This window comes from Vanessa tameamea, chromosome 23 (genome assembly GCF_037043105.1).
Source record: "Vanessa tameamea isolate UH-Manoa-2023 chromosome 23, ilVanTame1 primary haplotype, whole genome shotgun sequence".
Classification (NCBI taxonomy): Eukaryota; Metazoa; Arthropoda; class Insecta; order Lepidoptera; family Nymphalidae; genus Vanessa; species Vanessa tameamea.
Genome location: NC_087331.1, coordinates 1,246,277 through 1,267,062, shown reverse-complemented (window position 1 = coordinate 1,267,062; position 20,786 = coordinate 1,246,277).

The window sequence follows — 20,786 nt, the reverse complement described above, 5'->3', positions numbered from 1 at the left end:
ACCTTACCATAAAGTAAATTAGTCATCTCACACACACTAAGACCTCTTGTAAACACGGGGTGGGGGGGCGCGCCTTCGTTAATGAATACATCTATAATTCATCTTTCATTGACGTTGTAGCTTGGAGTCCTTTTTTCATAAAGATAGTTCTTATGCTGGAAAGGAATATTTGTGTTTCTTGTTGTTCGAATAGTAAATCAGATGAATATTGATGATTACGTTTGTTAATTGTCTTTCGCTCAGCAATAGAGTATTGGTATATTTTTTTGCAGAGATATACTTTATTGGCAAGAGAGTGACAGAGATTATTTTTTTTATGGCAAAAAAAGTTGAAGTAACGGCCAAAACTGATATTGAATATTTTAGTGTTCACGCCCAATACCTTTATGCGGCGTATTTATAGCGAAGGCTAATATTTACATAGCGCGATCTATCACGAAAGTTCGGCGGGTAATATTTCACTGTAACAAATACCCCGTTTCGTTACGTAACACAATATTTGAAACTTTTTTTTATATTACGCATTGCAAATAGCGTAATATTTTTCATACTGTTACGTAAAGTAGTTTATATCTTTTAAAATATATTACATAACTGATAAGATTTATTTGCTCTGTAATAAAACTTGATTTTCTTTATATCGTGTGTAAGCGGACGAGCATATAGGCTTCTTGCCGGTTTTTCTCGGAAGAATCTGATTTCCGAACCGGTGGTAGCTTCACTTAGTATGGTTTGTTAAATGACGATTCAAAAGTGCTTGTAAAAGCCTACTTGAATAAAGTGTATTTTTAATTGATTTTGATTTTGTCACCTGATGGTAAGAAGCCATCACTACCGAATGATATTAAACCATTTCTGACATCGCCAACGCGCCGCGGCCTATGATCTGGTCATGGGCTTAACAAAGATACGGTAGTCTCAGCACTGTCAATTTTGAAAATCTGAGAAACTGTTTTCTTGACTGAAACACCCAATATTTTTTTCCTAACTGGGGAATCCAAGTACTTTGGAATTTAAGTTATCGTATACAATATATTAAAGAATAGTTTATACCGACGCAATAATTTTATTTTCTGCTACATTTTGACGCAAGGCAGCTAGCACCATAATAAAATTTCATTCAAAAGCCATTATATATAGGGCGATACATGGACATACATAGACATACTTGGACAGTATTTGGTAATATCGTTTGGCTCCAACAGTGATAATAAACTGAAAAATCTTTTAAATAAAATCACATCCAAGTTATCATTACTTTCATACTTGGTAAATGGATGGTTTACATCACGAAGGTGAAGATAGGATATCGTTTGTAATATATTTTAAAACACTGATCAAGTCAGATTAATTTATCTTAAGATGATGGTCATTGGTAAAAAACAGACGATGACGCTATAGCCGACCAATGACAGTTCAGCGTTTTAGTCAGATTGGGAAATCTAAATTATATCAGCGAGCTTTACTTTCAATTCAATATTCTAATTACAAGAACATGTGAATATCAGGTCGCGGACTCTAGTACGGACAAACACCAATAATAATTTGCGTTTATGATGTTTATCGAGAGTTTGCCCACCTGTAAGAAATTTATGGGTTACCTGAATCCTGCAACATGCCAATTTAAAAGAGAGCCTGTTCATCATATAATATTATCATCATATAATTAATGGAATAAAAAATAATAATTTTAAAATATTCGTGGTATATTCTTAGTAAATAATACTTTTGATGCGTACATTATTGAAAATAATAAATTATGATGATTATACAATTACTTCTGACAGTTTTCCGCTACTGTGCTCTTACCAGAAGACTAGTTTAAACTAGTTACCTTATATAAGTTACCTAACTATAGTGCACGAGTGTGTGCACAAATATAAATGCCCTGTTATGATCCGATGGGTTGATCACGAGAGAGAAAACACCCGGAGTCTGAAGCGGACTGTAGCTGTGAATTTCTCGAAAGAAATATTTACTTGGTGGTAGGGCTTTATGCAAGTCCTACGACAAAGTACCAGAGATATTCAACCGCTAACCGGTATTGTTGGATTACGGTTTGAGGGGTGAGTGAGCTAGTGTAACTACCGTCTTAGATCTCGAGGTTGGTGGACATCGATCTTAACGGTCAATGTTTTTTACAACTTTAGCTCCATGTTGTGGTGGTGGTACCACTGATATTATGAAAAAATAAACTAAAATATATTTTTAGCCTTGGTTTCATACCACGGCTAATTTCACCACACCACCACCATTCTTCTTGTTCTGCTCTTGTACCTAAAATAGGTAAAACAGCAAAGTATAAAAAAGTATCATGTCATTATACCTAATTATAAGAAAGTATTTGTTAGACTTGACATTCTGATTTCAATGATTTATTTAAATCGTTCAATCAGAGGGAATGTAATTTAGAGAATTTAATGAATAAATTTCGGAAAAATATCCATCAATCAGGCATTCAATCACGCTCTTCGGATATAGACGAGGCTCACTTAGTGTTAAAAATTCAGAAGTTTCCAAGTATAGCATTTGGAATTATACACGAGGATCGTCGTAGAGTCGAGTAATCCAGCTAATACAGTTACGAAGAAATCTTACACGCACGAAAGGCACGCTATATTATTTATTCTAAACAAAAAATCGTAACTGTTCTGTACATGGAAGATTTTTGAGAAAAATATTGTGAGTATTTATTAAGGCAATAGATTTTTTTTTATGGCATTGGTTGGCGGGCGATCATATGGGCCATCTGATGGTAAGTGGTCACCACCGCCTATAGACAAAGGCGCTGTAAGAAATATTAACCATTCCTTAGATCACCTATGCGCCACCAACCTTGGGAACTAAGATGTTATTTCCCTTGTGCCTGTGATTACACTGGCTTACTCACCCTTCTAACCGGAACACAACAATACAGTGTACTGTTATTTGGCGGTAGAATATCTGATGAGTGGGTGGTACATACCCAGACGGGCTTGCACAAAGCCCTACCACCAAGTAGTTAAATATGATTTTTAGCATTTTTGTCTGTTTATCTCTAGTCAAAAAAATCTGTTAAAAAGAAAATCAGTAGCTATCCATCCATTCGGGAACTAGAATGGCACGTCAGACGCAAAGATACACAGATATGTCAATCATATAATACCCATGTTTTTGAGGCTTAAAGTCACGCGAACGGAGTCGAGGGCACCAGCTAGTTAATACTATATTCGCTGCCGTTGATCTAGTGGCTAGATATAAGCCCACAAACTGGGCTACTGGGCGATTTCAGGTTATTGGGGTTTTCTGTCGAAAACCTCAACAACAGCCCGGAGTATGGATATTGGAAGTGTATACTCACGTGCCTCAGAAAGCACGTTAAACCTATGGTTCTGCGCCTGATCTCTTTCCGATAGTGTCGTCGGATTTGCCGTTCCATCGGATTAAGAGAATGCAACTGTGTTAGCGCTCTATAATATGTCCTGCGTAGTTGCCTGGTCTCTCTTGAGATTGGCTGCTGAGGCGGAAATCAGTAATAACGACATGATTAAAATGACATGATCATTATATCATGTAATATTTAAAGAGGAAATATTTGAGATTAGTTTGTTTGTAATCGATAAACTTCGTAACTTCTTTTTGTTTCAGTAATAATAATATTTCATTATGTATGTTTGTAGTCCAACAGTCACAATCTGAATAAAACGCGGAGGAAACCTCAGACACAACTAGTATATATTGAAGTATTTATTGATATAATATATGCTTTACTTTACTGAACGGAAAAAAATCAAACACACATTGAAAAATATACCATATGGTAAACTGCGAATTCGCAGTTCCATTTTTGAATATTTCAGTATGACAGTTCCACGATCCGCCATTTTGAATATTTGAACGTCACGCGCGATTCTAACGATCACTGATCATTTTAGGTATTTGTTTTAAAAAAATAAAGCAGATTAAACCGAAAACTTTATTCGAATTTAACATTATTTTATAACTGAAGTTTAGATATTTCTTTGATGTGGATGGAATTTAAAAGCAAAATTTAAGTAAGTAGTAAGTGTAATTAATGAATTTCTATTTTGAATATTTAATGTGAAGTGAACAAATGAAAAAGTTGCACAAAATATAACTGTGTCATCATTTCACACAGAAGACGTCCACTGCTGGACAAATCCAGCCAACTGTGCTGTCTTCTGTGTGAGATTCAAAGAACCTCCACAACATCCGGTCTTTCGCTATTCGCATCCAGTAGCTTCCTGCAGCCCTCACTAAATCCTCAGTCCAGTTATAAGGACATATTCACGCTGCATTTTGAGTTTCGTGACTCGAGAACTTTTCTGCCCCAACCGCCATCGGTTCAACGAGCTATGTGTCCCGCCCACTGGCACTTCAGTTCGGCTATTCTTCGGACGGGCAATAATGGCATATTCCAATATGGAAAACGCAACTACTTTGAATATAAATAGTAAAATTATAACAAAATTTTTAACAACGCATAATTTAAGTGCAATTTTACTATACTTATCATCAGAGTGAAATAAATCTCACTCGATAAGATGTCACGTCACATACATATTCATTTTAACCAATCACATTGATTTATTATTTCAATATTAACTGTGTGTATAAAAAATGGCAGAACTCGATCTGATGGATTTTATATTCGAAAATTTCAATATGTCAGCAAGAAGGTTTAACAGTAGTCGTCACGCGAGGTATATTTAAATCAATATATTGTTACGTAAACATTGAAAATTGTAACGAATTTAACTTTTATTAGTATTCTTATTAAAAGAGTAGAATACAAATTAAGCAATTAGAATCATACTCGGCAATTTGACCCTCAACTACCCATGGGGACGTTTACGCACCAGTAGTTAATATTTCTTACGGACGAGCCCCACAGGACATTGGTACTTACCGCTTGGCAAGGTCCTGGTACATGGGCAAATCTTTCCACTTGTTTAAATTATATATATGAACATAATAAGTATTTTATTATCTTATTCAAATTATAAATGCGAATGCTTGGGAGGATGGATTTTTGTTCCTCAATCACAGCAGAATGTCTGAACGGATCTGAATATATAATTTCGCACAGTGATAGATTGCAGTCATATAGCACATAAGTTACTTTTTTCTCGGAAAAATGTACATAACACAAAATGACGCCCTCACCCCCCCTCCCCCCATATATACGCTGGCAAAGCCGTGGGCGGAAAGTAATATATAAAGAACAGCTCTGCTATTTTGTAAGATATCATACATCAATCTTGAAATTTTGAAAGTTGACTTACGTTGATCCGCTATTTTGATACTTGTATCCTTTAAATATTATACTTATTATATTCAATATCATTTAACATTCTCTGAAATTTCAATTTCTGCGCTGAATTACGAGATTTTTCTTACAGAACAACATTACTACTGGTTAAACAAGCAGATTTGCAAATTTATGTTCTCTCAAAATTCGTTTCGTATTGTGAGACACATCCATAAGATGCCGCTGGATAAATTCTAATTAATTATTATACTGTAAATCTTTAGCATTCAGGTTATTGCAAGCGTTTATGTAACTAGTAATGTTTGTTAGTTCAATCGAATTAGAATAATTTCGTCTTATTCTACTCGGCGGTAGGGCTTTGTGCCCGTCTAGATGGGTACAGCCACTAACCATATATTAAATCGTCAAGCAGAAATACTTAGTACTGTTGTGTTCTGGTTTGAATGGCGATTGGGCCAGTGTAACTGGTACAAGGAACGCATCAACTTCCCAAGGATAGCGGAACATTGGTTATGTAAGAAATGATTACAATTTTAAACGGCGCGTTTATCTACCTACTGATGACATAAAAAAGTTTAAATTTTACACGATGGTTCAGTCCCGATGACGATGCATTTCATATATATACGATACATATATATATATATAAACGAGTCAGGTAAATATATTATGTGTATCCTACACTATAATACTCTAGTCTTATATAATGTGTGCGTGTGTAGGTATTTAACAGAGACCTTTGACATAAGATCTCTAAACGTAGATCTAGACGTTCTCTTATCAAGAAACGTTTGCCTGAATTCGGTGTAAGTGTACAGAATCAATAGTTCGAGTGCTTCTTTCCAATCGCTGGTACGAAGGCGAAGTTTGTCAAGTTTCAGAACGAGCTGACGACGAGTGGTATTTCTAACTTCCACTCCTATATCCTTATTTTGATTGATGTTTATTTGTCTCTCTCAATTGGAAACACTCGAATATATTTATTTGTAATACTCTTACAAATACTTATTATAACATTTCTTTCTTGAAACAACTTGAACTGGGGTCTTATAGAGTGTTGTTTTTATGGATCTTTGCTGTTATTTTTAATATCATAGTTTTCATAGTATCACAGTATCGATTTCAATATAACTCAAATATAAAATAAAATATGCCTTATTTGAATAGTTTATTTATAATGGAATGTTGATTTTACTGAGAAGAGCTGACATGAAATTCAAAAGTTTTTTTTTTTTTTTTATCAATTAACTCTTTGCTAATATAATAACTAATAATACCGGTAGTTAACTGTACTTATAATAAAAATTGAAGAGTTTGTTTGTTTGTTTGATTGAATGTGCTAATCGCATGAACTACTGGTCCGATTTTATAAACTCTTTCAGTGTTATAGTAAACATATGTATGACAGAATCTGTAATATATGCGAGCGAAGTCGGGACGTGCAGCTAGTACTACATATATGAATAAAAATAAATAAATTACAACATCTTCTAAGCCTTCACACTCTTCTAAAATAGAATCTTTTCATCACACGTGAAAAAATATTTTTAAAAAGTTAATATATATAAAATATAATTATTTATTCGGATCAAGTGAAATTTAATAAGCTTAATGGTAAAATCAGACTTACCTGATATCGAAACGCACACAAACAATATACTATACAAAATATTATAGCTGCACAATCTACCGGTACCGAAATAAGCAAGTCTAAACCAACTGTCACAACTCTATTTAGGCGTACACACACATTACTGTTCGATATCACCAAATCTTTAGTCACTTCATAAAACATAAGATTTTCCCATAAAATAATAGATGGCAGCACTTGTCATTTAAATCACACTTATGTTTGTGTCACGCCAACTATACGAATATTATGTTCAATTTCAGTCTAATTAATACATAACTTCTACAGTTCTAGGTAAAATGGTTTCAATACAGTTTCTTAAGCAAAACACGATATTAAAATTGGTCCATCGAGCCGGATTAATTTCGACCAGAGAGGAACGACCTATCTTGCGACCGTATTTTTTGTTGTGATAAAAACCCCATAAAACCGATAAGAATACCGTTACATTATTATTTTCATAACAATCTCGTTTAACCCCTCGTACTTGAACAATGATTTATCATTTTTGATAACACTATCAAGACAAATAAAATATGCAAAAACGATACATGGAAATCCACTAAAACTGTTCAGATACGTTTATCTGCTAGTTATTTGAAGTTAACTTACAATACAGTAAAGTTTAATGTAATTATTTCACTGCTGGAGTTTATAGTCTTCTTGTAAAAAAGGGGTTGATTCATACTTTCTTTTAGATAAGGGTCGGAACTGTTAAAAGCTTACGCCACCAAATGACAATATGAGTTAGTTGAAACACATTTGTTAAAATTTTATCCGATAGAACTCGCCCAGACATGAATTTGCAATTTTCGAACAAGTCTTTGCATGGTTTATTAGTGATCTTCAATAAACCATCTCCATGCAAAGACTCCGTAATACCTTAAATGTGTACGGGCATCGCAGTGAGCAGAGGCTAGTTGTTTATTAATATGATAAATATTAAGGAGTCTACACACCAAGCCATCAACTGACCGACACAATCCTATATCGGCGAATTAGTCGGCGTTTTGACATCTCGTTACCAGTCGGCGGCATGAAATATGTAACCTCTAGCGCCAATAGTCACCTGGTAGTACGAAGGGGCGCAATTCGCCGACACGATCTCTTTAAATAAAGTCGCTGACCACGTAACCGCTAGACTGTGTCAGCGAATTGTGTTTCGTGTGTAGACTCCAGTGCAGTTGAATATCAAAATTAATGTAAGTGATTGCGTGTTATCGGTAATAGCTTTTGAAGTAGTTGTTTATTGTACTCAGATTAATGGCGAAGTGCTAAGGCTTCAAGAATATACTAGCATTGGATTTTGAAAATAGAATCGAATACGGTTTCAGTACATGGAATAACATTTTTGATTCTAGCGGCGTTTTAGGGGCAAGGCCGAGCTGTACGCTGTTATATTTGCTGATTATATTTATTGAATTCCCTATTTATCGATTGTTTTTATTTCTACTAAACGAATCTTGAACACGAATCAAAAACTTATAAGATTATATTATACGTTATTGATTCGTGTAATAAATATGACTTTGATTTTTCACTCCTGATGTTTTTGTCGTTTTATCTTAGTCATCTTTATGCAATCTCGTAGAGCATAAGGCTTGACATTTAATTTAATATTGCAACGTTCGAACATAATAGCCCTGAGTGAGGACTGCAATATTTTCTCTCCATCTCGAGCAGTTTTGACAAACTTTTTCATGGAACGCTTGATAGTTTGTTTAGGTTAAATCTTGCAAGCTGAATTAAAATTGCTTCCTCTTAGTTTGTGTGGTTGAAACTTTACATGTTTGTTCAATCCGATATCAAAGCATTTATGTGGCAAGCGTATATTATATACGTATATACTCGAAGAAATTATGTTGTTATTTTGATTTTGTAACCTGCACCCAGAATTGGATCTAGTCGAAGAAAATCTTCAATGATCAACGTCATATACATGGAATTTAGTAGCATTACATTAATTCAACACAGTTACATGACGTTTCAATAGTACTTTATACAACTTGAACAAAGAATATTTTCATTTCGATTTTATAAAAGTTCGTTATAAAAATATATTTTTTCGTATACATATGTTAAAATCATATATTGATACAAAAGTTACAATAAAACGATTTGAAATCCGAACCACAATATCGGAATATCGGTTTTAACGATTCCCTCTAACATAACCGTTATCGTACATTTGCATTAAATAATATTGAAATGGCAATTCTAATTGCTTTTACTGCCTCTGTGTGATCGGGTCATTACAATGGCGAAAATTTGAAATCATTGTGTATGATCGATATTTCAGTAGCTTACGAACTATTGTTTTGTGTTTCGCTTATTACCTTATGTGTTTTGTATATTCGAAACGTAATAATAGTTTAATTAGGCCATTACGGCCTTGCCGGTGTAGGTCCCATCGCCGATTTTCATTAACTGAAAAAATAAATATTGCGTATATTCATAATAATTCATTTGTTTGCATAAGAATTATTTACATGAGGGCTTTATTTACATACGAATAAAAATTAAAAATATTTACCGTACAAAATAACCGCGTGGAATGGCGGCTAGGATGCTAGCAGCGTGTCCCCTTTGAATCGCAATCCTGATCCTCCGGGTAGAAAAAATAATTTATCGGTATGATTCATTAATTAAGAAAAAAAAATATATAAAGTTTGTACCACGGAGGCGTTTCAATATATAAAACATAATCAATACTAATATTATGAATAGGTAAAATTCGTTTGTATGTATTTAGGAGGTAATCTCCGGAACTGAAATCAATTCGTATTTTTTTCTCTGGTAGAAAGCTTCATGAATCAGTGTTCTATATGCTCTATATAAGTATAAATCAAGAGCCGAGATGGCCCAGTGGTTAGAACGCGTGCATCTTAACCAATGATTTCGGGTTCAAGCCCAGGCAGGCACCACTGAATTTTCATGTGCTTAATTTTTGTTTATAATTCATCTCGTGCTCGGCGGTAAAAGAAAACATCGTGAGGAAACCTGCATGTGTCTAATTTAAACGTAATTCTGCCACATGCGTATTCTACTAACCCGCATTGAAGCAGATTGGTGGAATATGCTCCAAACCTTCTCCTCATAGGGATAGGAGGCTTTAGTTATTTTTGTTGTTGATGTTTTTGTTTAATATAGTAAGTAAAACGGCAAATGAGTTTATCTCGTAAATCTGATCAGGATACACAAATACAAGTCAATTAGTGTGTTAACCAGTAATAATTGTGTGTCCTACACGGCCTTGCACATTAACTATATCAATCGTAGCTATTCGATAACAGATGGCGCTACAGTTTGGCTGCCGTCCAGCTCTGTGATTGGTCATCCGGCGTGTATTGTTTAAAGTCAAAGATTTTGTGAATTATTGGGACGTAACCGTTCGTTTGAAAATTTCTGATTAACGATTTGTTGTTTATGATATTGATATTTGTCGCACGCGTTCTAACTGGTCCATCTCGACTCGTGTACAAAAAACACAGTTTTAAAATATTTAATGACTAGTTTCCGCTCGAAAAATTCGCCCGCGCCTTTATGGGGAGGATGGGAGGTGTTAGGTACTCTCTCCTTTTCTGTACCTCTGATTAGTTAAGACTTATAAGCGTAACAAACAAAGGCTCACTTTCCCATTTATGATGTTAGTTAGGATTTTATGCAACGGAACGGAATGTAAATAAAATATAAAATAGGATAAAATTTTGATTTTTATGTAGGAATTTTAAGTGACACTTTCCTTACAGTAGAATAAACCTACCGAGTTTACAAGTAATATATATATAACTATGACATTGGTCAAAAGTTAACTAACATACATGAAAATCTTTAACCAAACAGCCGAGCTATAACAACCACAACTCATAATCGTTTTGGGAGTAACAAATCAGTACTTTAGTAATGTGTATAGCATATAAGCCGAATGGCCAATCAGAGAGCTGGAAACCGGCCAAAGTGCAGCGCCATCTGTTATCGAGTAGCGGTGATTGATATAGCTAACGCGTTGCTGTGACGTTGTACGACATGAGATCGTTAGCGGTTACAAACTCGGAACAAATACGATGATTGTTTTATATGATTTATTCCCATTAATTCATCAAAATTATCGTTTAATTATTTTTATATCAGTCAATATACAATATAAAAAAATACTATTTCGCTTTCGGTAATCCCTTTGAGCGTCTATTAAAGAAAACATACAAGTTTATATTTATACAAAACAATTGAAATTATAAGTAATACATTTATTATATACAAGCTTATATATATTAAAAAACTTTATATTTAACTCTGCCATAACTTCAAACGTCCTTGTAAAAACAAGACAAGACATTCATGCAGTTTAACTCGATGTGTAATTAAAAAGAGGTTATGACAAAAACACGATATAATACCCCACCCTAACAGGATTCTTCAATTTGACAATCGGCATTATATAAAGAAAACACCAAATGCCCGTAAATGTCCCACTACTGGGCAAATACCTCTTATACTTTTCGGGAATAGGATAAGTGCTTATCTACCAAGCAACAGCGTAAACAACGGATGAATATTATAAACATTAATCTACCTAAAGATGAGTAAATAATACCTAAAGTTAAATAGGCAAATTCTATACACAATTTAAGTAATGACTTACATTATTATTATCTGAGTCAAAAGTGTGTAAAACTGCACGGTTTCGTGTACTTTATGATGGAGCCGTGACTTGGCACAAGGCGGGGTCACACACTCGACGCGAGCGTGTTACGGCATACGTCGCGTCGTTATAATTTTAGGCATTTTTTAGACGAGTACTAGATGCGAATTCAGGAACGTTCATATAGTACTTTCAATATTATCTTGTATAGACACAAAGAATACTAGTAAAAAAGACATTATATTCGAACTAATTGATTTGTCATCGTTAAAGTAATCATTGATATGAAAATTTTTAAAGGCTCCTAGGCTTGTTGGTAAGTGTCCCCTTTAATCACAGACCAGGGAACTGTAAGAAGTAAAAATTACTCCACGAATGGGCTATTAACAAAATTTTTTAGATGTTATGACTCTCCAACCCTCTGAACAAAATCAAACATAAAATAAAATACATAAACACGAAGATGTCTTACGGTAGAACAACTCTTATAAATTTAAATACATTCAACGTCTTCATATAAACAAATCAAAATAATTAAAATATAAATACATCCTCTCGGATATAAATTGTGCGATGGATATTTTTAACATCGCACCACGATCATGGTCGATTGTTAAATAAATTTCGAGAATTAATATTCTATATTCAAATTCAAATGCAGTAGTATTTGAATCAACAAGCAGTTAGTTTGAGTCCATCAATCCGCGTATCAATTAAGCGGTAGTCACTTCAGACTGAATAAATGTATCATAACAAATTTTTGACATACAATCGGGCGTGTCGTTTAATTGGCAGAGAGACTTATTTTCTACGTAGGCGTGCGGGCAAATAGGCCATTATGATACTATCGCCCATAGACATTGGCGCTATAAGACATATTAAGCATTATTAACATGGCGAACGCGTCACTAATCTTGGGTTGCCACCAACTAAAATGTTATAACACCTTCAAACCAGAACACGATAATACCAAGTATTACTGTTTGGCGTTAGAATTCGTGATAAGTAGGAGGTGATTATCCAGGCAGGATTCAACTAAGTACTGTCTCCAAGTAATTACTTCCTTCGAGCCTGCACCCCAATATGCCTTCAGACTCAAATCAAACTGGTTCACATTGTGCATGATTTTTAAAATACAAAATTATTGAATCAATTTCTCGTCGTCTACGTATTAATTAATTTATTATTTAACATTATCTCTTCTCCCTTTGAGGAAAAGGTTTCGAGAATATACCACCACGCTGCTCTAATGCGGGTTGATGGATACACATGTGGCACATTTCGTTGAAATTAGACACATGCAGATTTCCTCACGATGTTTTCCTTCACCGCCGAGTACGAGATGAATTATAAACACAAATTAAACACATGAAAATTCAGTGGTGCTTGTCTGGGTTTGAACCCGAAATCATCGGTTAAGATGCATTTTAATATAAATACATATATACATTTTAACTCCAATTATCTTAATATATTATGTTTTACTATCTAATTGATTGCCTCGTTGGTCTAGTGGCTAGATACACGGCCGAAGATTCCTAGGTCCTGGGTTCAATCCTCAGGTCAAGCCAATAAAAGTTATTGAGTTTTTCTATCGAAAAATCTCAGCAAAAAGCCCGGAGACTGGATGATAGAAGTGTGTACGGAAATCACATAAAACCTTTGTTCTTGCGCCTAAACTCTTTCCGGTCATGTTAGATTCGCCGTCCCATCGAATTACGAGAGTGAGGGAATAAAAAATGCACCTGTATTTGTGTATATTCAAAATCAAAATATACTTTATTCAAGTAGGCTTTTATATATACACTTATATACTTTTGAATCGTAATTTAACAAACTACATTAAGTGAAGCTACCACCGGTGCGGATTGCAGATTCTACCGAGAAGAACCAGCAAGAAACTCAGTAGTTACTCTTTTTCAACATCCTGTCTGGAAGTCAACAAGTATTAGCTCCACGCTTTTTTATCATCTATATAATCTTGTATTGGGTAATATGGCTTCTTTACCAATGTATTTTTTACAAATGATTTGAACTTTATTATAATTTTATTATATAATTATATATAACATTCTATCAAATAATAATCATTCAATTAAAAAAAAATAAAGAATTTCATTTGTGCTCAATTCTAATCATATGGTTTATCTTATTAATTTTATTTATTATATAATAGTTTAAAAAATGTATTGTATTTCATATTTTTAATTATTATGCTTATGTTTAATTCATATTTTCAATAATTACATTATGTAATATGATAATGCACGGTGAGACTACCTGTAAGTAGTAGAACTTTTGCCTTGATAATTTTGAAATGTAATTTTTTTTTTGTATTTTGGATGTGATATTGTATCTACTGTTGGTTGTCCTAATGAAAATAAAATAAAATATTATAATTATATAATTTTGTTATACTTGTGCACTTTAACATTTTCTGCGTACCGTGGCCGAAGTCAGTCGGGACAGCATCATCATCTATTAAAAGAGATCACCGAATTAATAATTTTCAAAATCGCTTTCCCGCTTCCGCTTATCACTATACGTTCTACCTTTCAAGCGAAGGTGAGTCGCAAACTGTCATGATCATCAATCATCCAGCTCATTATTTATTTCATACATATTCTTCATCCTTGTTTCGGTTGTGTCGTGTGTTTATTTTATGATCTCACTTATGTTTACCAAAGTTATCCTCTATTCCTCAGATCCCTTTATCGAATTGTATTTTGATCTCTATAAACGTTTCTGTTTATCATATTTTATGTCTTGTAAGGTAAAAAAGAAAGGGTATCAATGATAAATGATTGTTACGAAAGATAAAAATATACTAACATAATACAACCTATATATATATATATATATATATATATATATATATATATATATATCTATCTGGAAACCGGCTGTCTTGGTATGGGCATGTTATGCGGAGGAATGAAAACCATATTGTGAGAAAGGTTTTGAAAATGGATGTGGATGGATATAGAGGTAGGGGAAGACCCAAGAAACGATGGATGGATTGTGTGAAAGACGATATGGTTAGAAAGAATGTTACTTGTGAGATGACGTCCGACAGAGAAGTATGGAAGAAGAAGACATGCTGCGCCGACCCCGAGTAAAATTGGGATAAGGGCAGGAGGATGATGATGAATACAAAGTCTGATCTGAACTTGTGATATGTTTTAATGCAGAATAATAGTATGATTAAAGTCATTTACTAGTTGGTATAACAACGTGCTATGTTGTGATATTATATGATATTGTATACCTCTATCGGAAAGGAAGACGTTTGAAGTATAAGAAATATAACCCATTATTAGTATAAGAAATTTTCGCTTAATTAAATTTGAGCTTCAGTGGTTTCATTAACCACCTGCACCATGCATGCAAGCATATGCATAATTTTAGGATGGTGCAGACGTGTGTATATGTAAATGCTTGCATTATGCCTCTAGCAGCCGTTTCCAGGCTTCTTCTTCTTTCTTGAATCATATCGGTTCGAAAAATACTCTGAAATTGGTTTACAAAGAATTACAAGTTCGAATATTCCTTGTAAATCGCTCGACGTCTACGTAACGTGGATCTGTAACTTACTAGCTATTAGAACTAGTTCGCACAAGAGCAATTTATTAATGAAGAAAATGATATGACATCAACATAATTTATACCTTATAGCACTCGGGTACAATGTAGCTTTTTACCAGATTTTCTTTTTAGAATTGGATCATTCATTCCGGACATACCCCCACATACAAACAAACAAACTTTACCTCTTTATAATATTAGTATAGATACCACTGGGAAATGGAAATTCTCTTTTACGATACAAATTTTTATTAGAATGTAAACTGTTCAACAGAAAATATTAATTCTTGTATTACAATGCACTTGAAGAAAATTGTCCGTTCATAAACTCAGTGAGAAAAGTATAAATCATTATACTATCCACATAAATGAGACTTAAACTAAATATCATATACAATTATGCATTTCTAGAAGATAGACGTCACTGCATAAGATTAATTATTGCAACAGCCGTTGAATACTTCAGTTGCCACACGTCCTTGTGTCTTTGTAGTTGATCTCCAAAACTTTTGGTCGGGATACATGTATTTCAACTACCGCGCACATCCAACGTATCATAAGTTAGCGTGAAAACTCCATAAACTTTGTGACGGAGACATGAACAACAAAAGAAATATATACATTTTAACATCCTATATTGCATATATATATTTATTATGATATATACATATATAGGCGGCTGAGCAAATCGGCAACCTGAATATAAGTGGTCACCGCCGCCCATAGACAATGGCACTGTAAGAAATATTAACCATTCCTAACATCGCCACCACCGACCTTGGGAACTAAGATGTTGCTTCCCTTGTGCCTGTAGTTGGACTAGCTCGTCCTTCAAACCGAAACATAACAATACTGGGTACTTATGTTTGACGGTATATATTTTATGTATTATATGTCAAATATTTGATGAGTGGGTGGTATCGAACCAAATGGACTTGCACGAAGCCCTACCTATCAAGTGAAATTAATTTATGACTAAATAATTGGATGACATAATTGCTACCTGATATAATATTTATAAATTGTATAACGGTATATTACCCGTCTCGTACATAGGTAGCTTTCAGCATGCTTATTATTATTCATTTCTAAAATTAAAATTTACTTTATTCGACGAGGCTCTTAAGAGTACAAGGGTATTGCTATGCAGGATACTTTAAATGTAAAGCTATCTGCTTCGAAATATAATTCCTACCGAAATGAACTAGAAAGGAACTTAGTATCGAATCAAATCAAATTCCTTTATTCAATATAGGAGCATAACACTTAATTATTGATTGTAAAATTAAACACTACCACTGGTTCGGAATAGAGAATACCCTGACCTGAGAAGAACCGGCGAAAGAAACTCAGCGGGTTCTTTTTTTTGTCAATTTTATTATTTACAAATATCAAAAGAAATAGCCAGGAGACGATCGTTTCATTGCCAAGGTGTGCTATAAACCATAAACTGACAAATTGTATAATAACCTTTTGCACACAAGCGTTATTAAACTATTTCTTTTAAACTTGGCAACAAAGGCATTTTGATCGCTTCAAAAGTAGTTACTCTTACTCATTAAACTTTTTCTTTATGTTTTTCTATGGCAAAGATAGGCAGACACACAAAAATATATTTTTCTTATGCCAATATACGTAGGCAGGTGCCCACTTACATAGTATAAAAATGGAACCATTTTTTAATCGTCAATGTATTTCTTACGCTATTATTACACTGGCTTACTCACCCTTCAAATCGGAACTCAATAATACTAAGTATTAATGTTTGGGTTTTTTTTTTTTTTATTTACTGTACAACATCCACGGGCTCACAGTTGCCCGTGCCTTTTTTTACATTTTATTTTTATAAATTGTGGCGTTATTTTATATTTTTACTGAACATCAGCAGATCTTCGCTGGACTTTAAGCTTGTCGTCTTCTTGGAAGACATGGCGCACACTGACATTTTTTTTTTCAATTTAAAATAATATATAACAGTCCATAATAAATAATATATGATAATATATAATATATAAAAATACCGTATATGGTGATTATTTTTTTTTTTTAGTCCTAATTACTGCAATCCAGCGGGCCCTGCTCCGTGCTCGATCAGAGAGAGCACAGCCTCGGCGACTCTGATGTCGCGTTTATGTATAGATATCTTAAGACTGTGCTCTAGGATGGTCTTTTCTGAAACACCCGCCGCTCGGCCGATGAATCTGCCGATAGCGTCGCTGCCATCGTCCGTGTAATACACACAGGTGTTTGGGGTTAGAATATCGGAGTGGGTGATAGCAGTCACGACTGCACAAATCGTCACCACCAAGTGAAAAAATTAAAATACTTAGATAATTACTATTCACTCATATTTATAATCAAATATTAGATATTACACTACCCGTGGTTAGCGCACATTGACAGTGTAAAGATAATTTTTCTCTTAATACCGATCACACGTCAAAAAAATATATTTCTTTAGAAAATATTTTGACCGCTATACACATATAAAGACCTAATTTTCGACTTCAAATAAAATGCTTTAAAGACACGTTTTGGTATAGTATAGTAAAAGGGAAACGATATTCGCTTAATAAAGTAACCAGATCTTTAGGTCAGATCGTGATGGGTTCATTGTTATTAGAGATTCATTTTCGTGCTATTGTTAACGAGAATTCTCAAAATATTCTACACAATAGCTTATTAAGGCGAGCATATAAGTATGTTTTGAATATTGGCAATAGAAAGCGATCACTTAGCGTCCGGTATGTGTTCGATGCGTTGGTAGTTCTATTTTTAAATTATAAGAGAAATTCAGGACAATGTGATCTTTAATACGAATAATTCCTTAAATCTTACTATTTATACTAAAAGTATTGCGTAGTCTTTGCCTTAATTTAAATCTCCAATGCAAGTTTTGTGTGTTAATTTTACACACTTTATCAAAATATTTTTTATTAATGTATTCATAAAGCACTTAAACAGATCGTCATCTTACAATGTCGAATTACATATAAAACTACCACCGGTGCGGAAACTGCGGAATTTGCGTTGTTAATATGAAATCATGATTGACTTCTAGCATTCATTGTGAATGTTTTAATTAAGATTTTAGATATAATATTATTGTTTTTTGTTTTTATTATAAGACATATGTATAGAAATGTATATTTAGTACCAATAATAAATTTCTTAATCAATAAGCAAATACAAAAAGATCCACAAACATTTTCCCGTATACGAGCGACAGCTTCTCAACATAAATGAAATTATCCCCGAAAGCTCTGAGCTTTGCGAAAGCTTCACAATGTCGACGGAAGCTAACCGTCGCCGCAACATCCGTTTCCGGTGTAGCTGTATTCAAACAAATGAACTAACAGCGTGTTGTATTGAAGATTCTGACCGATGATCGTTATATTTAGTGAAACTAACGAAACAGAAATATCTCTTAAACTGACCGAGTCGAATTACAATAGGTTACCGGAAAGTATTTCGATTGGTAAGCGATGTTGATTCCCTAGGGTAAAAAATATATTAAAGAGCACTCACCTTTTGCACACACGCTTGTGTGCGAAAAGTGAGAGTGACTCAATCTCATAGTACAATGAGCGAGACGTCATGACCGGACAGAGTTCAGACACAGAACGGCTTAAAGTGTTTTCCGAGGCGCGAGAATAAACACTGTCTACTTTCAAACTACGGACCGCTACGGAGGATTTGACCATTTTATTGGTCAACCCAGTACCATTTTATTGGCTCAGCGCAGATTTTAGTCTAACAAGACACACAACCAATCCCAAAAAGACTAAATTAATTTATCATAAATAAATAAAACAACAATCAAAAAACCTTATGTAACCTTATGATAAGACAATGCCATTTTCGTGCTTCAATTATTGACTTCCCATTTCCCTATTTGCACGTTTGATACCAATAATAAATATTCCAAATTGAAATAACTCCACGATAGAGCTGTTTTTGGGTAACTAAAAACACGAAAACCAAATAAAAATCTTCGCTTCTTTATTGTTCATTTACGAGTGTACCGTAATAGTGTTTCCCGGTTGTTAACGCCTTGATATTCCGTGATTTATACTAGCAATAAACTTTCCAGATAAAACTTGTAACGGCTTGCAAACTGAAGAGTAATTCAGTACTCTCCTCTCCCTGATGGATTACTTTTGAGTTACTTATGATTTTGTATCGTTTAAATGTTTGTTTCAAACAAGAAGAATTCATGAATATAAATTTTGTAACTTAAAGGAGAACGCTTTTCCATTTCAAAAAGACTTGATTTTAATTTAATTTAGTCTATGTTTGTTTGAATAGAAATTAATTAAAAAAAATAATTCTTAATATTTTTCTAGTAACTAATTAAAATCTTAATAAAATTTTTCTTTATTCAAGTAGTCTCTTAGAGGCTCTTTTAAAACAGACATTTTACACGATATTGTATATAAATAAATATATATCTACTATAGCTTCTTCTGTAAACTAATTAATTAATATTAACTATATAGTTAATATTTCAGCCTCGGGATCATCTAGCTATATATAGCAAGCTATAGCTATGTTATAGCACACAAACCTTCACTCTAAATGTATCACTTCGAGATAAAATAAAAAAAGTAGCCTATCCCGTATTCCATCTCCGAAATTCGAGCAATCAACATGCCAAATTTCAATTGAATTTATACAACGGTTTAAGCGTAAAGAAGTAACAGACAGACTTACATTGCATTTATAATATTAGTATGTATAGATATACTTATACATAAGAGGTAATGTACTGTATATTTAAGTCAGTTCTGGCCAAAGAGATTATAACGTCTTTGGTTTTCAAGCCATTTAATCTTACACATAAAGTTTCTTGATTTTATAGTTACTCTGTTTCAATCATCTTTTCAGTTGGATAAATAAAAAGTACGGCTATCATTATAAATGTTGAGTTGGAAGTACTTACCTAAATTAGTCATTTTAAATTTAATTTTCCTTTATTAACATGGAACAAACAACAATAATACTTAAAAAAAAAGTTTTTTCTTTAACATAGTTTACATAACACATTCAAGGTTAGGTTAGTGGACATGATATATACTCGTATCAGAGGGCCGCACACTTCCATTATACGTTATATAAAATCAACAAAACGTGTTCTCTTCTTTAAAAAATCATGACAAAAATAGAGAAATTAGTTTTTACTAAACACTCGCTGGACCAAGTTTATGAAGTAAGGTCGATAATGATGGTTGCAATAGCACTGTCTCTTTAAATTCCAGTTAATACCATATAATCGTTACGAAGCACGAATACGACGACTCAAATGAGGAGACATGCCAACATTTTGTAGTCCATTAAGGATTTCGTGAATCTTCATAAAAACAAAATACAAGCATTATCCAACTTCCCTGCAATAATTGTAGCCGAATGTTCCAATTGTCGTATCATAGTCAAGTTGATGGATAGAATATCACTGACGTTCCCTTGGTGAAGAAGTGGATACATAATTTCATCTAAAATAAATAAATTTTCTCACGGCTTTTTCCTACTGCCATTTCTGTTTATGAAAACTCAATTATCCTCTAAGATTCACTTAATCTAGTCACTGGGTCTGCTCGGTCTGATAAGATCGAACAAATTTCTTTTCGAATCCGGAGTCGGTTTTTGGAATTCAATCA